Source organism: Balaenoptera ricei, chromosome 7, assembly GCF_028023285.1.
Source record: "Balaenoptera ricei isolate mBalRic1 chromosome 7, mBalRic1.hap2, whole genome shotgun sequence".
In the NCBI taxonomy this organism is placed as follows: Eukaryota; Metazoa; Chordata; class Mammalia; order Artiodactyla; family Balaenopteridae; genus Balaenoptera; species Balaenoptera ricei.
The window spans coordinates 47,602,406-47,621,334 of NC_082645.1; the positions used below are offsets into that span (position 1 = coordinate 47,602,406).

The window sequence follows — 18,929 nt, forward strand, 5'->3', positions numbered from 1 at the left end:
TGGCTCTGGCTCACTCTCATAATGGTAAGTGGCGTCGGCGTGCCTAGCTAGCGACAGCCTCACCAACTGCTGCATATCCCCATCTCGTTTGTGTGTTTTGTGTTCTTACTCTTTATCCCATCACGGTGATTATAACTTCTCCATCTTATGAAAATGATGCTGAACAAAAAGCTATCACCTATTGTTGTGATGGAAGTAAAAAAGGAAAAAAAAAAAAAAGATGACATTCTTGAACTTGAAGGTCTTGAGTCAGATGCCTCATGAATGCCAGGGGCTCATGCGCTTTGTGGCATGATGATTTATGGAAATACAGATTTGTGTTGTGCTCTCTGTATTTTTCTCCTCCCTTCATTCCACAAAGGTGGTTCGGTTACTGGGTCTTTCGTTGGCTGAACCTAAAGCTGTTTCAGGATAATTTTGCTTCTTATCTTCTGTGAAAGGCTGAGCATGTTGAAGAGGTGGTACTAGGAGTTCTACAGGAAGATCAGAGAGAAGGAGAAATAGATTTCCTTAGAGAGAGAAGGGTTAGAATTTGATGGGTTCACGATGCCCCTTACCAGGAGAAGTGGCAAGACCACGAAGGGTATGGCTTCCAGCCTCATTAAATCCCAGTGCTGCGACTTTATTGAAATAGAAATATTATAAAATACATGTTTGTTGTAAAGATAATTCAAACAATCCACAAACATAGAAGTAAATATGAAAAAACCCCAGGGGGTCCCTGGCGGTCCAGTGGTTAGGACTCCACGTTTCCACTGCAGGGGGCGAGGGTTTGATCCCTGGTTGGGGAACTAAGATCCCGCATGATGCATGGCCAAAAAAAGAAAATTTCTTGAACTGAATAAAAATGAAAATACAACATATCAACTTTAAAAAATTATATGGGAAAAGTAGCAAAAAAACAAAAAATCCCACTGCAACAGAGAGTACCAGCTTTCTTTGGACCAAGTGGGGGTAAACAGAGAGAATAACAGAAAGAACCATGTGGCCTAAAAATTAGATATTTTGGTTGAGATTGCTAAGTTTCATCAGAATCTATTTTGCCTCTCCTTCCCAGGCACACGGGTCAACTCTATTTCTCTGCCAGCCCCCTCGCATCTAATAGGAGCCAAGTAACTAAGTCTGGCTAATGGAATGGGGACTGAAGTAACGTACACCGCTTTTAGGCCTGGCCCTTAAAGATGTCCTTATGATCTCTCCATTGCCACCTCCAACGCCTTTCTGGTCTGAGTGGCAGAAAGCAAAGGATTGTGAAGCCTAGACAATGACTGGAAGAGCCCATGATGGAACGGAGCCCAGATCCCTGAGTTACCGCCTAAGGAGAGCTAAATTCCTTATGCTTTTTTATCTCCACCTAAGGAGAGCTGCTCAGGATGGCTTCCTGACCAAGAAATATCCACGTTAGACTGGGTAAGAAATAAACTTCTTATGGTAAGATAGTGTGATTTGAAGTCTTTTGCCTAATGACTAGCTTTAATTACACAGCCTGATTCAGATGTCTTACCCCTCTTTCTCATGCAACACATATGCCTCCCAGATGCTTATAACTGAAGTTACAAATAATAGCTGAGATTGAATTTCTCACCGGCTCAATGGGATCCTGAAAGCTGCATTTCATTTGACTTAAAGAAAATACATTACTTAGAAACAAGACTTGACATTGTAGACTAAGAGTTTTACCTCATTTCTCCATTTGAACTCCTTTTTCTTTCTGGAAATGACATAATTGAGGAATCTGGCCTTTCTGGCCAACAAGATTCCCCATCACACACCTAACAGTAATTCTTCCCACCAAGGTAGGCATCAGCTTCCTGAACTCCCATTCCCATCCTTTTATTTTCAGCCCTTCTCAGTCCTTCCAGGGTATGGACACGAGCCTTAGAGGCTTGGGTAGCAAAGAGTTAAACCTTTCCTTCAGGTCTTTTGCTTCTTCAGTCAATTAATTAGATTGAAATTTCAACTTCAGGCTGCTCGGCTGGTCTCTAGCTAGTGCTGTCACCTAAAATACTGCCCACCACACACGGGCTTTTGACAGCAAGAGCTGCTCAAAAGCCTCTCTACGCCTCTATTCCAGGAATAATCCAAGGAAAGGGTTGATACCTGTGAAAGCTGAGTGCTGAGGTCCTCTCTGTCCACCACTTCAAAAGAATAACTACCCTCAGCCTGCCTTTATTTTGTGCTACAGCTCTTCTTTTTCAATGAAAAGTCCCTGCTCTCTATTCATTATAAAGAATAAAGAGCTTTTCAAGTGTGAGTTGCTAAACCCAGAAGGGAACAGCTATTTTTAAGAGGGTTTCAACTCTGAGCTGTTACACCAGGCCAGCCTGCCAGCACGGAGGTCTTCCAGGGAGGCCGAAGGCAATCACAGCCTCTCTTCAGGAGGGGATAATCAGGAAGGAAGCTCCTGGGGCAGAAACATTCTAGCTCTCTGGCCCACAGACAGCCTGGTGCCTTCATACCTGGCTCCTCCAGGCAAAACCTCGCAAGGGGGTCAGGGGAGTATTTTTTATTCTCACTCGTCTGAGGTTTGCCTGCTGCCTTAGGTTTCTCACATCCACTTCCTCCAAATAGGAAACAATCTGCTCGATTCTCATCCGGGAGCACAGGGAGGAGGGGGGCCGCCTTTATGTCCTCTCCTATCTTCGTCAAGCCATATGCAACTGGCAGCCACCACGCTTCTCTCTGTGGGAAGAGGATAATCAGAGCTGGATTCCGAATAAAAGGAGGAACACGCAGAGTCGCCTGCCTCCCGTCCAACAGTAGTGGAATCCTTGTGGTCTGGGCCAGGCCAGAGCTCTTCTGAAGTCAGTGTGCTTCAGGGGCGGCGCTGGGCTCTCAGATTCAGAGTTCGAGGACCTGGGTTCAAGTCTCACCTCTGGGAGCCTCCACTCCCTTAGGGTAAAATGAGGACAATACTACCATCCTCTCAGAGCTGCTGCAGAGAGGATTATCCATCCTCTTGTGGGTATGGAAAGGTTTGTCAACCCTGCCGTGGCATACGCATGTTAATCACTGCTCTGAAGGCTGGTGAGATATGCATTCTAATCTCTTTCAAGAGCAGAAAATGGTGCTGCTGGATGACAGAGGAGATATTGTGAATTTGATAGAAGCTACTAATGATTCAGTAGGATTGAGATTATGTTTTCTATCTTCCCATTCCATTAAGCCTCTCCACCAGCGAAAAGGGGCAGGGAATTGAAACTATTCCATTATTCTGGTAGCTTTTGGGAGTAAAAGACTTGAATGTATATTAAATGGCAAGAGGGAACAAAAGTGATCAACTGATTTCATACAAAGACTGCCTAAAGGAAATAGAGAAACTTATTTGATTATGATACACCTTGTACTGTAGAGGTACAGAGGTTACAGAGATATATACTTCAGTTAAAAAAAATCTTTTTAAGGAAAAATAACAGTCAGGAAAAATACAGGCAAAATAGGATGATTAGACCAAAGGGAAAAGAGTGCATATACATGGAGGTGATAAGTTTATACTGTTACAAAGATGGGACAACCAATAAGGCTCTGAGCTTCCAGGAGGCCACAGCAAAAAGGGAAATATGATGTTACCAAATTTATATCCTATATGAGGAACCCCCTACTGCTACCAATTCCTTATCCTTTTTTATCATAAGACTCATAAGCATGGATATTTATCTTCAGGAAGAGAATACTTACGGAGTTTCATTATGGTCTTCTTCGTGTATTTGATGGGCTGCCAAGTACAAAAAGGAAAGATTGCGTTGGGTAATTCCAGACCACAAAACTAGAATCAATGAGTGTAAGTTAAGGAGAACAGATTTTGGTTAAAAATAAAGAACTTTCTAACAATTAGAGTTGTCCATAAATGGAATGAGCTGTCTGGCAAAGAAGTGAGCTCCCTGTTACTGGAAGTGATCAAACAGAGGCTGGCTAACCATCTGTTAAGGATAAAAAGGATTTGTGCATAATGAGAGAATTATGCAACAACATAATACAAGATTCTTCATGACAGTTTTATTTATAATAGTAGGAAAGAAAATAGGATCAACCTACATGTCCAACAACAGGGGATTAGTTAGATTATTTATGGTACTCTCTCATGATTTATTTTTTACAGATTTTACAGATCAATAAAATAATGATGTTAGAAATGCTTATAATCTATTACTAAGTGAAAAAAACAGGCTACTAAAATAGCATATATATTGTGTTACCATTTTGTAAAGAAAATTTATGTACAGAAAAATAACTCTAAAGAGTGCATACAAGAAAACATTAATAGTGATTACCATGAGTGTTTGAATTATGGGTAATTTCCTCTGCTGGGCTTCTCAGGGTTTTCCAAGTTTTCTACTTCAAACATGTACTACTTATGTTATTAGGGAAAAAAAGTAAAAAGAAAAAAAAAAACTCCCAAAGAATCTCTTATTAGCTAGTAGTTTGAAACAGATGATCCCTATAGTTTTTCAAACCTAATATTTTATAATTTTAATTTTAAACTTAGGTTGATTTTTTTTCTTATAAAATAACTTGTCTTTTAAAAAGATTTTAATCAAATATAAACACCTCCCTACCAAAAAATATCGGCTTAAATTATGAGGTTTTGGTATAAAATCTAATGTATTTCTGATTGCTATGGCCATTTTCATCTGAACTCTCTTTTGGAAATATGTGGGATATAAATTTAAAAGTCTGCACATTAGAGTAGAAAGAGGTTAAGAATTGGAGTCAGACACTCCAGGGCCTCAGATTTTGACTCTGCTGCATACCAACTCAGTTTCTTCAATTTTAGTTTGGGATAATAACAGCTAAGATTTGTAGAAGCTTCTCTATGTGTCAGGCACTATTTAAGTGCTTTATGTGCAATGGAATCCTCAAAACAATCCTCTGAGGTGAATTCTATTCTTCTTATTTTTCAGAGGATAAAACTAAAGCACAGAAAATTTCAGTATCTTACCAAGTCAGAAAGCTAGAAAATGATGGAGTGAAAATGCAACATCAGGCAGTTCAACCTTAGAATCCATGGTGTTAACCACTACCCTTTACTGCCTTACAGAGTTGTGAAAGGATTGATTAAATTAATATACGTAAAGTACCTAGCAGAAAAGTGGGCGGTCAGTATGCTAAGTTTCTCCCTAAACTTCTCCACAGCTCTTTGGCCCCAGAAAGACTTAGTTATCTTCCCCAAGACTGCATTCAATCAACACATTGGGGGAAGTGTGGCTCTGCGGTAGGTAGTCTTACGAGTTCGCCATCAGTGGCACTCATGTCAAACTCAGGGATATTAGAAACCATACCCCACAGGACCCTATTCTGGGACTGATTCTTTAATATTTCATCAATGATTTACATGGATAGAACAGAAAATAAGCTCCTAGAGCTGACAGATGATACATGCTGTTAGCAGATGACACCCATCGTCAGTTAGGAAGGCGGGCATCCAGGACAGGATTAGAATTCCAAATGGTCTGGCAAGATGGAGAAGAGGTGGAGTCAGAGCGAATGAACGTCATTAGCAACTAGCACAGAGTAATATGTTTATTAAGAGGGAAAACATTATATACCAGCATAACAAGGGCAGTGGCTAACAATGAATGATTGTTGCTGGAAAGAGTTAATGGTTAAAGTTACTCATAAGCTGCTGGAAATGAGACAGAAAATCGAGTATGATTCTGGAAATATATGAAAAAATAAGACTAGGTTGGGGTAAATCATTTTTCCCATTATATGCCATATTTAAAAAAACTCTTTTTTCAAGTGCTCTTTTCTTTTTTCTTCAATATTGTTCTGGACATTTTAGAAAAGGTACATGAAAAGCAAAATAAAATTTTACGATTGCAAAATACAACCTGAGGGGGATAGTGAAGGAATGGAGACCTTTTCAAAGAAGAAGACAAGAATTGCTGACAATTCATGTAAGAATTCTTGACGGAGCAGCATCTATGTGTCAGTCTTTGTGCTGGGTGCTGGGAGACAAAGAAAATCAGACCTGGTTTCTGCCCTTAAGAAGCTCAGAGACAAGAGGATAATCACTTTTAAGTTTATGAAGACTGTTAATTTGCACTCTGATATTTGTGTCATTCCTGGCTAACTCCTACACCTCTCTTTCCTGTATCTCCTCTTCCTTCCCTTCTTTTCTCATTTCCTCTTCTTTTCTCTTTTCCTTCCCTTCCCTAGACTTTAGGTCTGTGATTGGAGCCCACCAGCATGCCAGGGTAGCTGGGTGTATTCAATGGAGCCCCATTTGAGACTCTGCCAGAATACCAAGCCCCTCTCTTCTTACACTTCAAGGTATTTCTATGAATTTATCTTTCACTCTCTGTGAGCTCCAATAAAACTGCAAGCAATAAAGCAAGGCTGGGAGAGAGAAAAATAGGTTCCCAGATGGTAAATAGATCGGTTTGGCTGGAGAGAATGCTAGAGTAGATATATTATGAATTTTATAATATTAAGGAATTTGAACTTTCTCTTGTTGATGACAGAAAGTCAATCAAAAGTTGTGAGAAAGGGAGTGAAAAGATCAGTTTAGGGTTTTTGGAAGAGTAACCTTATTGTGGTAGACAGAATGGGTTGTTAGTAAACATTCTGGAGGCAAGGGTCTCATCAAAAGGTGGTTATTATGCTATAAAAAATAAGGACCAGGCAATTAGGCAATTTAAAGAGTTAGAAGAGGTAGAAGACATGTGGACATGAGAGACACTGTAAAGGAAAAATCAGTACAATTTGGTGCCTAAATAAATATGAGCATCAAAGGAGAGAGGAATTGAAAACAACCCACAGGTAGTAGACAAGGGAGTCTAGGAAATGAAAACATCATTAACCAACATGGGGCACTGGGAAGGTGAAAGTGGCTTGAATGAATCATGATGGGTTCAGCACTAGACAGGTTGTCTCTGTGTTGATGGAACATATAAATAAAAGCCATATATGCAACAGGGAGCCAGGAATAGATTTCCCAGGCAATCATCCTCACAGAGGTAATAGGGTGTTTCGGACACCTCCACCTGTATATCTCACCAACACATCACACTCTACATGGCTAAAACTGAGCTTGACTGTCATTCACGAGCACAAAGCTTAATTTGCATTTCTCCTCAAGGCAAGGCATGCTTCTCAACACCCAAGCTACTAAACTCAGCCATCTCTGGCACCTTCATCTCCCACCCTTTCTGCTCCCACGAGCAACTAGTCACTCAAACAATTGATTCTAAGAGTTCAACATGTTGTGTGTCAATTCCTATTGCCATAATCAATGCTTGCATGATTTGTTCCCTTAACTATCACACAGTTTTATAACAGGTTTTCTTGCCACATAAGTCTGTATTTTTCCACTACTTACAGATTGAAATTCAGTCTTCCAGGAATGAACATACGTGACCAGCCTGATCCCTGAGAATATCTATACATACCCATCCTGAAAGCCCCACCATCTTCCTTGCCTTTCTTTAATGATGCCAGGCATTTCTATGCCTGGGGTGCCCCTATTGATGCTGTTCCATTATTCTGGAATAACTTTTTCCACTTAAGGGGAATACCTTTCAAGTTCTGAGTCACGTGCTAGTCCCATTGTGAGGGCTTCCTGACCTCCCGTTGCTTGTCTCTCTTTACTCACGTTGCTTTTTGTGAAAGCAAGAGCCTGAACCAGGAGCTGGGAGTAGACATGGGAAAAAGCAAAGGATGTCATAAAAATCTAAGCAAAGCATTGTGGGGAAGAGGGGCACAGAGAAGGGAGAAGTTAAAGATAAATGACAATCTTGGCCAGCCCTGGTTTACTGGGGAGAATTATGGTGTGGGAAAAAAAAAAAAAAAAGATTAATTTGGCTTTCAGTTTGTTTGGGTTGAGATACGAGCAATGAACCCAAATTGACCTGATAATTTTAAAAGCCTTATAGAAACAAAAAAGGGTGGTTAGGCTAGAGAAAAATATTTGGAATTTATACGCAAAGAGATAGTACTAGATACATGGGGAAGTGAGGAATGCAGGAGATCTCTAGAGAAAAGTCTGTTAGAGAGTAGGTTGGTCTGAAGACAGAGCTATAAACATGTTACCAGTTTCTAAAATGAGAGGAAGAAGTTTGACTAGCAAAAGAGCCAGACAAAGACTGGCCACTGAGGTGAAATTACATATTTCAGTTTTCCTAAAACGTAAATTTTGTCTTTAACCTTTTATGGGAAACTTTTTTTTTTTTGACCCTGCTGCACTGCTTGCGAGGATCTTAGTTCCCGGACCAGGGACTGAACCCAGGCCACACCAGTGAAAGCACCAAATCCCAACCACTAGACCACCAGGGAACTCTATGGGAAACTTTTAATTTCTGAGATGTTGTGCTTCCGATTTGAGGAAATTGCTGATTCTCTGCTCTAACTGGATCCCTTTTGATTATAAATGTTGATATTCAGTGGTATGAAAATTAGTATTCCAATCTTACACGAGGGTATCTAACTAAATATCTATAGATACTTAGATATCTATCTAATAAAACCAACAACAACCAAATATTAGGCTGTAGAATTTAAAGAGAAGTGGGTGAGTAGGGGCTGGTTTTCACATGGTCTGATAACATACTGGGGGTGGGGTAGGGGTCTAGAATAAGATGTGTTAAAATGGATTCAATTTGTCCAGATCATAGCTTTTGAAAGAACTTCTGTTTAGCACAGGGGTTCTTTGTTGCTTTTGAGGAATTTATTGAAATAAAAGTATTATAAAAATACATGTTTGTTGTAAAAATCATTCAAACAATCCACAAACATAGAAGTAAATATGAACCCCCCCCCCCGCCCCGGGGAATTCCCTGGCAGTCCAGGGGTTAGGATTCTGCACTCTCACTGCCGAGGGCCCGGGTTCGATTCCTAGTGGGGAAACTAAGATCCCACAAGTTGCATGGCCAAAAGAAAAAAAAAAAAGAAAACCCCATCACAATAAACAGTTTGACATTTGCCCTTCTAGGCTTTTCAGAATACACATACAATCATATATGCATGTACCTTTTCTATATGTAACTTGTCCAACTTCCACCATCTCATTTCCCCTAAAAATAACAAGCTATAGCAATGAACAGTTACATTAAAAAAGGTTACATCTGTATCACACACCCACACACATTATATTTCACATGCGTGATCTCCTGGATCCTCACTCTGATGTTCAGAAGTAGGCAGGGTGGGATTATTGGTGTCATTTTATAGACAATGTCATTTGTCTAAAGTCTCAAAGCTATTGTGCTGAAGAATTTGCAGGTGGACTTGGGTCCTCCATCCCAAACAACATGTTTATTTCTTACATCATGTGTTTCCCACAGGGGGATTTCCACATCCAGGTCTCCCCAGCCTCAGCCAAAGTGCCCTACAGAGTTTATCAGCTTAAAACTTGGATTAGGATATACTTTTGTACATCACCACAAAGTTGCCTAGTAGTTTTCTTGAGATGGGAAAAATGTGGCCTTGCCAGCTTGATCTGCCATGTATCTGGATCACATCTTGAAGGTGAAAACAATGGAGGGTACAATGAGAACTCTACAGGACCCCACACTGATGTCCCTATATGTAACACTGATGTCTCTGTATGCAATCCAGCTAATAAATAATGCCGGAAATGGGCGCATATACTATTGAACAATGTGCTATTTAAAAAAAGAACAAGACAAATGGCCCCAAATGGAGTCACTTAGGCTAAGCCCCACGTCACCAAACTGAGACTTAACTGAATTACAGTTTCTGCTCTAGCAGAAATGGAATTTTAAACCAATCAGGAATCTCTGATCATCACTAGTTAGGTAATCTGCTTGATAGATCCCTGCCATCCCCTAAAGAAAGTAACCTTGCGATAACCAACCCACTTTTTGCCTAATAAAAAAGGCCTGCTCCTTTCTGCCTATAAAAGTCTTTTTCATTTGGTACAGCTCCTTGGAGCTCCTTTCTATCTGCTAGATTGGATGCTGCCAGATCCAAATCAATTTTTGCTCAAATAAACTCTTAAAAATTTTAATATATCTCAGCTTACCTTTTAACAGTTTTAATGGAGAGAAATGTGGGGGAGAGATGCAAGATGTAGTGGTGGAAAGAACACTACTATATTTCATTTCTGAGAAACATATTTTTCCCCACATTTTAATACTTGGAAATAGGCATTCATCTTACAAACCCATGGGTCTTTGATTTGGTAAAGAGCAGTAAATGGAGACTTGTTAAAACTAGATTCTTGTCTAAACTGCATTTCCCCATCTTGGGCAGGTCATTTAACCTCCCAGTGTTGTGAACATGAGGTGATGTATATAATGCACAATATAGGCTATACAGGACGTGCTCTTAATGATAACTACCATTTATTGAGGGTTTACCCTATTCTAATTACTATTCTTTGCACATTGAGAGGATTTTCTCATTTAATCCTCATAGTGAACCTCTAAGGAAAGTCCTATAAATATCCCAGTTTTATAGATGAGCAAAGTGAGATTTTAAAAGTTCAAATGAATACAGCTATAGGTTAAAAACTGGTAAGTGGCAAGGCTGGGGGTTGAACAAGGTAGTACAAGGCCAGGGACTCCCCAACTAACCCCAGTACTATTGACCTACTTGTGACCTATGATTTCACATCATTGTCCTTTTATTTTCCTTCTTCCTTTTCCATTTCTCTGAAGATTTACTAGCTGATTCTGACTTATGATAAACTCAGATGTCTTCAGGATTATAAACATGGAGCTGGTGAGGGATGGCAGACGTTAGGGATGGTAAACAATATGATTCACAGCCTGTACACACACACACACACACACATACACACACACACACGCACACATACCACACCACATACCACACACCAGACTGACCTTTGGATTACCTTTTGCACAGTGGCAAAAAAATTAAACAACACATCAAATTAAACAAGCCCCAAAAGACAACAATAGCGACAACTACCTTGGACTGGCTCTTTAAAAAGTAAAATAAATTAAACTTGTTAGAAATCCTTGCGATCTCCAAAAAAATGTATTGACTTCAGCTACCAGTTTGGGAACTTCTGCTAAGTCTCAAACTAATAATATATATTCTAGGTGGATTACAATAATACCTGAAAAAACTTCAATAAAGCTAAAGGAGACAAGGAAGAGGAGAAGCTAGCCCAGAACAGATCCATAACTTCCCAGAGAGGAGGTCTCCAAAATGGCATTTTAATTAAGTACCTCCTATCAAACACTAGGTATACTTTCTTTTCTCTCATGTGTCTTTCCCGCCCATCAGTTCTATACATAGAGGGTCCCATTTTACAGATTACCCAATTAAGGCTCTAGGGAGGGAATAACTTGTCCAAGGGCTTGCAAGCCTCAGCTTTTCTAGTATACTTTGCTAGGGGGCAGAAGCGGAGGTCCTGTAAGCAGAAAGAGTAGAGGGTCCCTGGAGAAAGAGAACCAGGCAGTTTTCTTGACATAAGAGAAGTCATTTTTGGCCTAAGCCATTTTGTTTTCCAAGCCTGACCACAACGCTTGCCTTTGAACAGGTCTCAGCAATTAATGATGGGAAGGGAAGTGAGGGAACACAGGAACAAAGGAAAAGCAGTCAGGAAACAATAGTTCAGCAATAAAAGAGTCCTAGTTACTCCTCAAGGGATATACATCACAATCCGATACATATTTTTGAGTTCTGCAGGAACTAAGGCTCCCACCCAGGTGGAGGATGGTAACTACACGCTGAGACCCCAGGCTGGTCAGAACCTAAGATATGATGACGCTGACCTTTCCTGACCCTTGTGACTTCAATCAACTAAAGCCTGGATTCTGCCGACCTTTGCCCTAATTCTAAGCTGAATTCTCCTTTGTTCAAGCCCTTTATGAATATACCTAACCCTCCCCAACCCTCTTCGTGGATGTGCACGTACCCTTAGCTTAAAACTTGCCCAATTTTGCAGTTCAGGGAGACATTGCTTTGGGAAAGGTCTCCAGTGTTCTCCTTACTTGCTGCAAGAAATAAGTCCTTCCTTCTCCTGATCTTTGGCTTTGCTGTGTCTTTTGGCTCGACACCCAACAAGAGGCGAACCCTGTTTTTGGGTAACGGTATCATGAAGCCAATGATGACCCTCAGTTGTTCTTTTCAAAGCCTCAAATCTGACTGTATTCATAGTTTTGTGTTCTCTTTCTTGAAGAGAGCCCTCCAAGTTGTATAACCACTGTGCTCCCCCAAGCCCCAGATCCACACCTGTATGGGAGTTAAAAGGCTGTGATAGCAGCCAACTTGAGGAAGCCAACCTCTGATTCCAGCTCTCTCTGGAAGAGAATGCCACGGACGCCGGGATCTCTAGCCAGATCCAGGACAGTGGGGCTGTATACATCCTGCATTTCTCCTGGAGGCCTTCCCTGTCAGTTTAGTGATTAACTCTCCTATGCCGCTCACCACACAGAGATGCTTGGAGGGCAATGTTGACTATTACAGCTTTGGTTTTTCTATTAATTGTGAAGTTGTCCCTAGCCTGGAGGAAATAAGATGCCAAAAGGAAGGGGAGTGGATCCCTTCCAGACCTCTACAAGGCTCAGATTATACTAAACCAGGAGCAAAAACCCTTTTTAGCATTTGAAAGGGAAGGCAATTGTATTACTAAGCCTCACTCAACCGCCTCCAGACTTTTCTTAGCCAGAGAACAAAGGGAAAAAAGCAAACACCACTTCACACCCTTATTCACTGGAGGTTACAAGAGACCTCCCACTATACAAAAGTCCTTCCAAAGGTCAGCTTGGGAGTGTATTGAGGAGGAGGGTACTGGCCAGGGAACAAACTGTTTACCATCACTCTGAGGCGAGCTGCTTCTGTTTTCTTTTCAGCACGTGCACAGGGTACATCTGTCAGAATTGGACATTTTCATCCTGATTTGCTTGCTGGTGGCCAAATTATACTCCCTTGGCCCTCCTCAGTCTTTTTCAGATTCTTGATTCCTGTTGAACTAAGAAAGCAAGGCCACCCTGAGCCAGGACAGCTCCCTGGGGATGATTATTCATTCATATTCATCAAGTCAACAGCTACTCATTGATGTGTAACATGTATCAAGCACTGTGCTAGGCGCTGGAAGGATGTAACAATGCAAGAGCTGAGGCAGTCCCTGAGCCTTCAATTCAATGGAGGCAGACTGCTGTTACACAGTGAAACACACACACTCCATTATTTCAGTACAACTATGATAAACTTTTGAAGGAGCACAGTGTGCAAAGAGAGCTTAGCATGAGAGCGGCTGACCTCACATGGGTTGTAAGAGAGGGGGCTTCTCTGAGGAGGTGAAGGAGTAGGAGTTAGCTATGCACCACGGGAAGCTGAGATCAAGCAGGTATAGGGGAGCAGCAGGTAAAAAGTCCCTGAGGGGAAAAACAAGGCCTGGCACAGGAATTGGAAGAATACAAATGTGGCTGAAGCCCAGAGGGCAAACCAGAACTAGGCAGGAGGGGAACTTTGGTAGGGCTTTGTATTCTATAAGCTTTTGTCTTCTATCTGCAAAGCAATGGGGAGCTAGTTACGGAATTCAATGAGGGAAGTGACTTATGCAGTTCGCAGTACAGAGAGAGAATTTTAGGGGGCAAGAGATTGATGCAGGGAGACCAGATATTGTCTTGTCAAAAGTCAAGATGAGAAGTTCTCAAATTTGAATGAATTCCCTGGGGACCTTGATAAAAAGCAGATTCTGATTCAGGAGGTCTAGGGTAGGGCTTGAGATCTGCATTTACAAGGCAGGTGCCCATGCTTCTGGTCCGTACCACAAACACTGTAGCAACAGAGTTTCAGATCAAGGTGTTTGCAGTGGAGATGAAGAAAAGCAGACAAATTTGAGAGCTCTCGTGTGGGAAGTCTCAAAGAGCTCTGACTTGAGCAACCTGGTGGAAGGGGGTGGTATTCACTTAGATAGGATGCACCAGAAGAAAGAGCAAGTCTGGGTGGGAGATGAAAAGCTCAGTTTTGGACATGCTGAGTTTGATGAGTCTTAGGAATATCTAAGTAGGCTATGGTACATATGGTACATATGTAGCTCATGAATGAGGAGGAAGATACAAATTTAGGAGTTATCAATATGTAACTGGTAACTGAAGCTATGAAAAGGGATGCTCTCAGCATAGGGAGAAAGTATACAGTAGGGGTCACAAACTCAAATTTGGCCTGCTGGCCATCTGTTGGTCTTCTTGTAAGTATGTTGGGAAGAGAAAAGGTCCAAGACAAAGCAAGGATTTAACATCTGAGTGATCAGGAGAAGCCAGCAAAAAAATCTGAAGGAAAAAAAAAGGCCAGAGAGATGGAAGAAAAACCAAGTTGCTATCTAACAGTCACTGCCTTTATTTCTTGCTGACAGAACAGATTTTAGACATGGAGATGATCTGAAATCCAGGAAGGTAAACGCTCCCTGTAGCCTCAGTGGCTGAGTCATGGTTGAGCTAAACTAGACGTAATAATCTCATTCCATTTTGCCTGAAGGTTGGTCCAATAGTAGGCTCTGATCAATGAGACAAAAAAGGAAGTAGATTGGGGTGAGTGGGGATTCAAGGAAGGCGTTTTTCTTTCCTAGAAAAAGGATAAGAACAAGAACAGAGCTTCATAGTGCCATTGTTTCCCTCTTTCCTGCTCGGAACTCAGCAGTGATGTCAGCAATGTCAGCCATCCTAGGGCTGAGACGAGATAGAATAAGGGTGAAAATTCAACAGCTAAGGATGGTGAAATTAAAAAGTGTTCATCTTGCTGATGATACAGCTGAGCTGCTCTGGAACCACCTCCCTCTAATATCTTTGTTAAGTGAGATGATAAATGCCCGTATTACTTAAGCCACTGTTAGGGGGTTCTGTCACTTGCATTTCCAACTGTTATTTAGTATATATTGTATAGTGTAGTTCTGGAACTAGACAGACATAGTTCAGATAGATACAGTGCTTAACTTTGGACATTTTGTATGTTTCCTCATCTGCAAAATGGAGATAATAGTATCTATTCCAAGAACTTTCATATACTGTTGGTGGGAGTGTAAATTAGTAAAGCTATTTTGTAAAGTAATTTGGCAGGATTTACTAAAACTGAAAATACATGAAGCTTAAAGTGCAGCAATTCCACTTCTAGGTAAATCCTAGAGAGACTCTTGCACAATGCATTGAGAGATGTGTACAAGCTTATTCATTGAGGCACTTTGTACAATAGGAATTAGCAACAGTCTAGATATCCATCAGGAAAAAATTCATAGGTAAGGTATAGTATATCATTATGATAGTATACAATGGAGCAGTTTAAATAGATGAACTAGCTCTATCTATATATATCAACATGGATGGATCTCAGAAACTTAATGCTGTATAAAAAAAGCAAATTGCAGAGTGAGACGTGCCGTATGATCCATTTATATACATTTTAAAAGCAGACACTACGCTACATATTTTTGTGGATCTTTAAGTCTATGGAAAATAGATTGGAAGGACACACATTAGATACACTCAGGGATGAGGGATAAAAGAGATAAGAAAAAAGAGGGGTCATGTCTAGACAGATGATTATATCACGTCAGTAACGGAAAAGCGACTGATTGAATCAATTCAATTCTGGGCATCTGCAGCTCAACCTTAGAAACAAAACAAAACAAAACAGTATCAGTCTTCTAGGATTAAATGACATAAAACCCAGTGTCTAGCACATAGTAAGGACTTAACAAATGGTGGCCATCATCATAATTATGATGTTCACCTGTTGTGCTCTGCCTTTTTGCTTTCCATAGGCTCTTTCTAGTAATCTTAGAAAGATGGGGAGTTTGGTTGGGTACTTCTCTCTGTACCTACATTTCTGTTCTCATTTATTGGTTTGAGGGCTATAAAAGCAAAATGCTTGGTTTGGGCCAGGGCTTGCTGTGCACAGAGCCTACTCTAATGGCTTAAAAAAAAGTGCTATCAGGCATACCCAGTGGCAGCCCCAGCCCTCCAATCCCCCAAATAACGACAAAGAACATCTTACTAGTGTAACTCTTTGCATCTCGAATAAGTAGTTTATAGTAATCAGAACTAGATTGAGCAAAAGGAAAATTTATTGGTGCATGTGACAACTGGGAATTTCAAGAAAAAGAACTGGCTCAACCTTCTCAACTGAATCGGGGAATTCCTACTGCCTTGCACCTACCTACTTCTGCTATTTCCACAGCTAAAAGCCTGTTCTTGCTGTGTCCACTTCCCGGTACCAATTTTTGAGCCACTTACGCAAGCAACTGAAAGAAGGTCTGACTCACCAAGTGGAAAATAGAATTTGTTGGAAGCAGACTTTATAGTTCACCTAATTAAAGGAAATGCTGAGAGCCAGGGCTTGGGAAGAAAGGAAAGCAGGGAGCAACATGATCTTAGTAAGGAGTACATGCTGTTTCTTCAGGTCGCGCCGCGGGAACAACCCAACCCACCAATCTAGATTTCCACTGTCATTCTCCCTGAAGAAAGAGTCTGATTGGCTTAGTTTGGGTCATAGAGGGGACCCTGTGATTGACAGTCCTAGTAAGACTCCACAGAATTGAGAAGTTGTAGTCCCCCCAAAAGACAAGCTTCTTCCAAAACAAGGGTAGGGATGCTGGCCTAGCAAAAACAAGAGACTTCTACTACACAGCTAAAAGTAGTTTGCATCTTACTAGAGGGTTCCAAAGGTCACAGACAGAAAGATATGATATTATAACTTCACTATCAGCTCACCTAGGACATGGGAGTTTACCTTCACAATTCTATCTCTTCCCTCTCCCATACCTGTAAAATGAGGTTCATGACACATTCCATTCTTGTATCACCAGATGTAAGTCTCCATAAATTAATAATAACTCAGAGCTGGAAAGGGTCTCAGATCTCTTAAGGGAGTAATTCTCAACCTTGCCTTGGCTGAACAGTAAAATCACCTGGGACACTATCTAAAAATGCACACACCCAGAGATCCTGATTTAATTGGCCTGGGAAGGAGAGCTTGGGCATCAGTATTGTTTTTAAAGTTCCCCAGGTGATTCTAATGTGCAGCCGTGGTTGAGAAGCCCTGGGATAGGCTTTTAGGGATCGTTTGCCCTCATGCACTGTCCTCCTGCAGAAAGTTCCTCTCTATCTCTGAGAGGTGACTGTCAGCTTGTTTTAATGATTCCAGTGAGGGGAGTATCTTAGTTTGCTTCAGCTGCAATAATAAAATACCATAGGCCGAGTGGCTTAAACAACAGCAATTTATTTTCTCATATCTGTGGAAGCTGGAAAGTCCAAGATCAAGGTTCCGGCAGGAATCAGTTCCTGGTGACAGCTCTCTTTGCTGCATCCTCACATGGTGGAGAGAGAACAAGTTTTCTGGTATCTGTTCTTTTAAGGTCACTAATCCTATTGGATCAGGGTTCCACCTTTAAAACCTCATTTCACCTTAATTACCTCCGTGAGGGCCATATCTCCAAATACAGTCACATTGGGGGTCGGGGTTCCAACATATGAACCCTTTCTCGTATTGAACCCCAATCTGTCTCTTTCCAAATTCTTTCCACCTCTTAGTCTTAGTTCTGCAGAGAGGGTTAAGAGAAACAGGAGGCAACTAACACAATAAACAACCATTTTGCTGGGTATTTTGCATACATTTTCTCTCTCAAGCCTCGGGAGGATACTGTGAGGAAAGTATTATGCTCAATTTACAGATCAGAAGACTGATATCAGAGAGGATGAGTAATCTGCCTAAATTCATAAGGCTGATCAGTGGTAAAATGAGAATTCACACCCAGGCCTCCTTTCTGCCTCCTAAGCCCATGCTCTTTCCATGCTCATGCTGCAGAGTCATCACTTCTACACAAAACCCTCAGAGACCTGAGGGTAAAGTAGCCCGTAGGCTTGAAAGCTACGTCTGACTCCTGAGAACGTGCCGTGTCCATCCAAATGCTGCTTCTACTACTGTGGATGTCTTTGCTTTTCTTCCTCTCCCTTTCTCCCTTTTATTTCATACTTTTATTTTTTGTGTTTCATCCTAGTTTTGATTTACTTCTCTCCCACATGATCTTATTTTTCCCCAGTGTCCCTTCTGGAACTTTCATTTTGCAGACTCCAGTATAGACCAGCCATTAGTGTAAGAATCATATAGAAGTAATTCCGATTGATGAGGTGAGGTAGGGACGAAGGATCTGCATTTCAAACAAGCTCTCAGGTGATGGTGTTGCCACTGGCTGGTAGATTCCACTTTGAATGCACTGGTATAGATTTGTTTTTCAGCCTTTTTAACTAGCTGATCTGCAGAAAGGGTTTCATATACTTTTTTTACTTTCCCCTGCAGAGGGAAGATCAGCTTGTACTTCCAGTGCCTACGATTATGACGGGCATAGACAGAAAAGGCTTTGAGAAGGTAGAATTTCTAGGTCACGAGAGCAGGGAATCATGGTTTGTACACAATGTGATATTTTTTCTGCCTGCCATCCCTTCCCCCCCTTTTCTAGAAAGACACCTTTCTTTTATTTGGGAGGAGTGCTTTTATCCTACTCTGCGTGATCCTGGTGAGTCTGTCAATCATGTGGTCCCACAAATTCCACCGTGGAAATGGACACAGGAGTCAGAAGAGCAGGTCAGAATGTGTCCACCATTTACCTGGTCAGAGTGATTGGAATCTAAGTTGTTGTTCAGCACATGATCCACGAGGGGCCAGTCAGATTTTTTTTCAGAACTGCCATAAATGCTGGGAGAAAAGAGGTTTTTTTCCCTTGCTTTTGCTGGCTGTTGGGATGGTGCAGACCTGGTGATGCTGGTGGCTATCTTTGCCTTCACATGGAGAGGGAGAGAGACGCCCCGATGGCACTGCATCTAGCTTTGCTGAAGCCTGTTTCTCCCTTAGATTGCCCATTCCCGAGTCAATAAATAATTAATTTTGTTTGAGTTGAGTTTTTGCTTTCTGCATCCAGACTTAAGCTATGAAATGTGCCCACCTTGTTCAACACTGCATTCCCAATGCTTAGCCATCAATATGTGCTCACAAAATAC

The 18,929-nt window shown here is 41.3% G+C and overlaps 1 protein-coding gene across 2 annotated transcripts in view; it reads right to left on the reverse strand.

The window, feature by feature from the left end:
- Positions 1-276: 276 nt before the first annotated feature.
- CCDC148 (coiled-coil domain containing 148) overlaps positions 277-18,929 on the reverse strand; it is a 482,246-nt gene continuing 463,593 nt past the window's right edge. For both annotated transcript variants that reach the window (XR_009504110.1, XR_009504104.1), the window contains exons 20-21: positions 3,679-3,715; positions 277-473 (exon numbers count right to left, since the gene is read on the reverse strand). The gene's annotated coding sequence lies outside the window, so the exon portion shown is untranslated. The remainder of the gene's footprint in view (positions 474-3,678; positions 3,716-18,929) is intronic.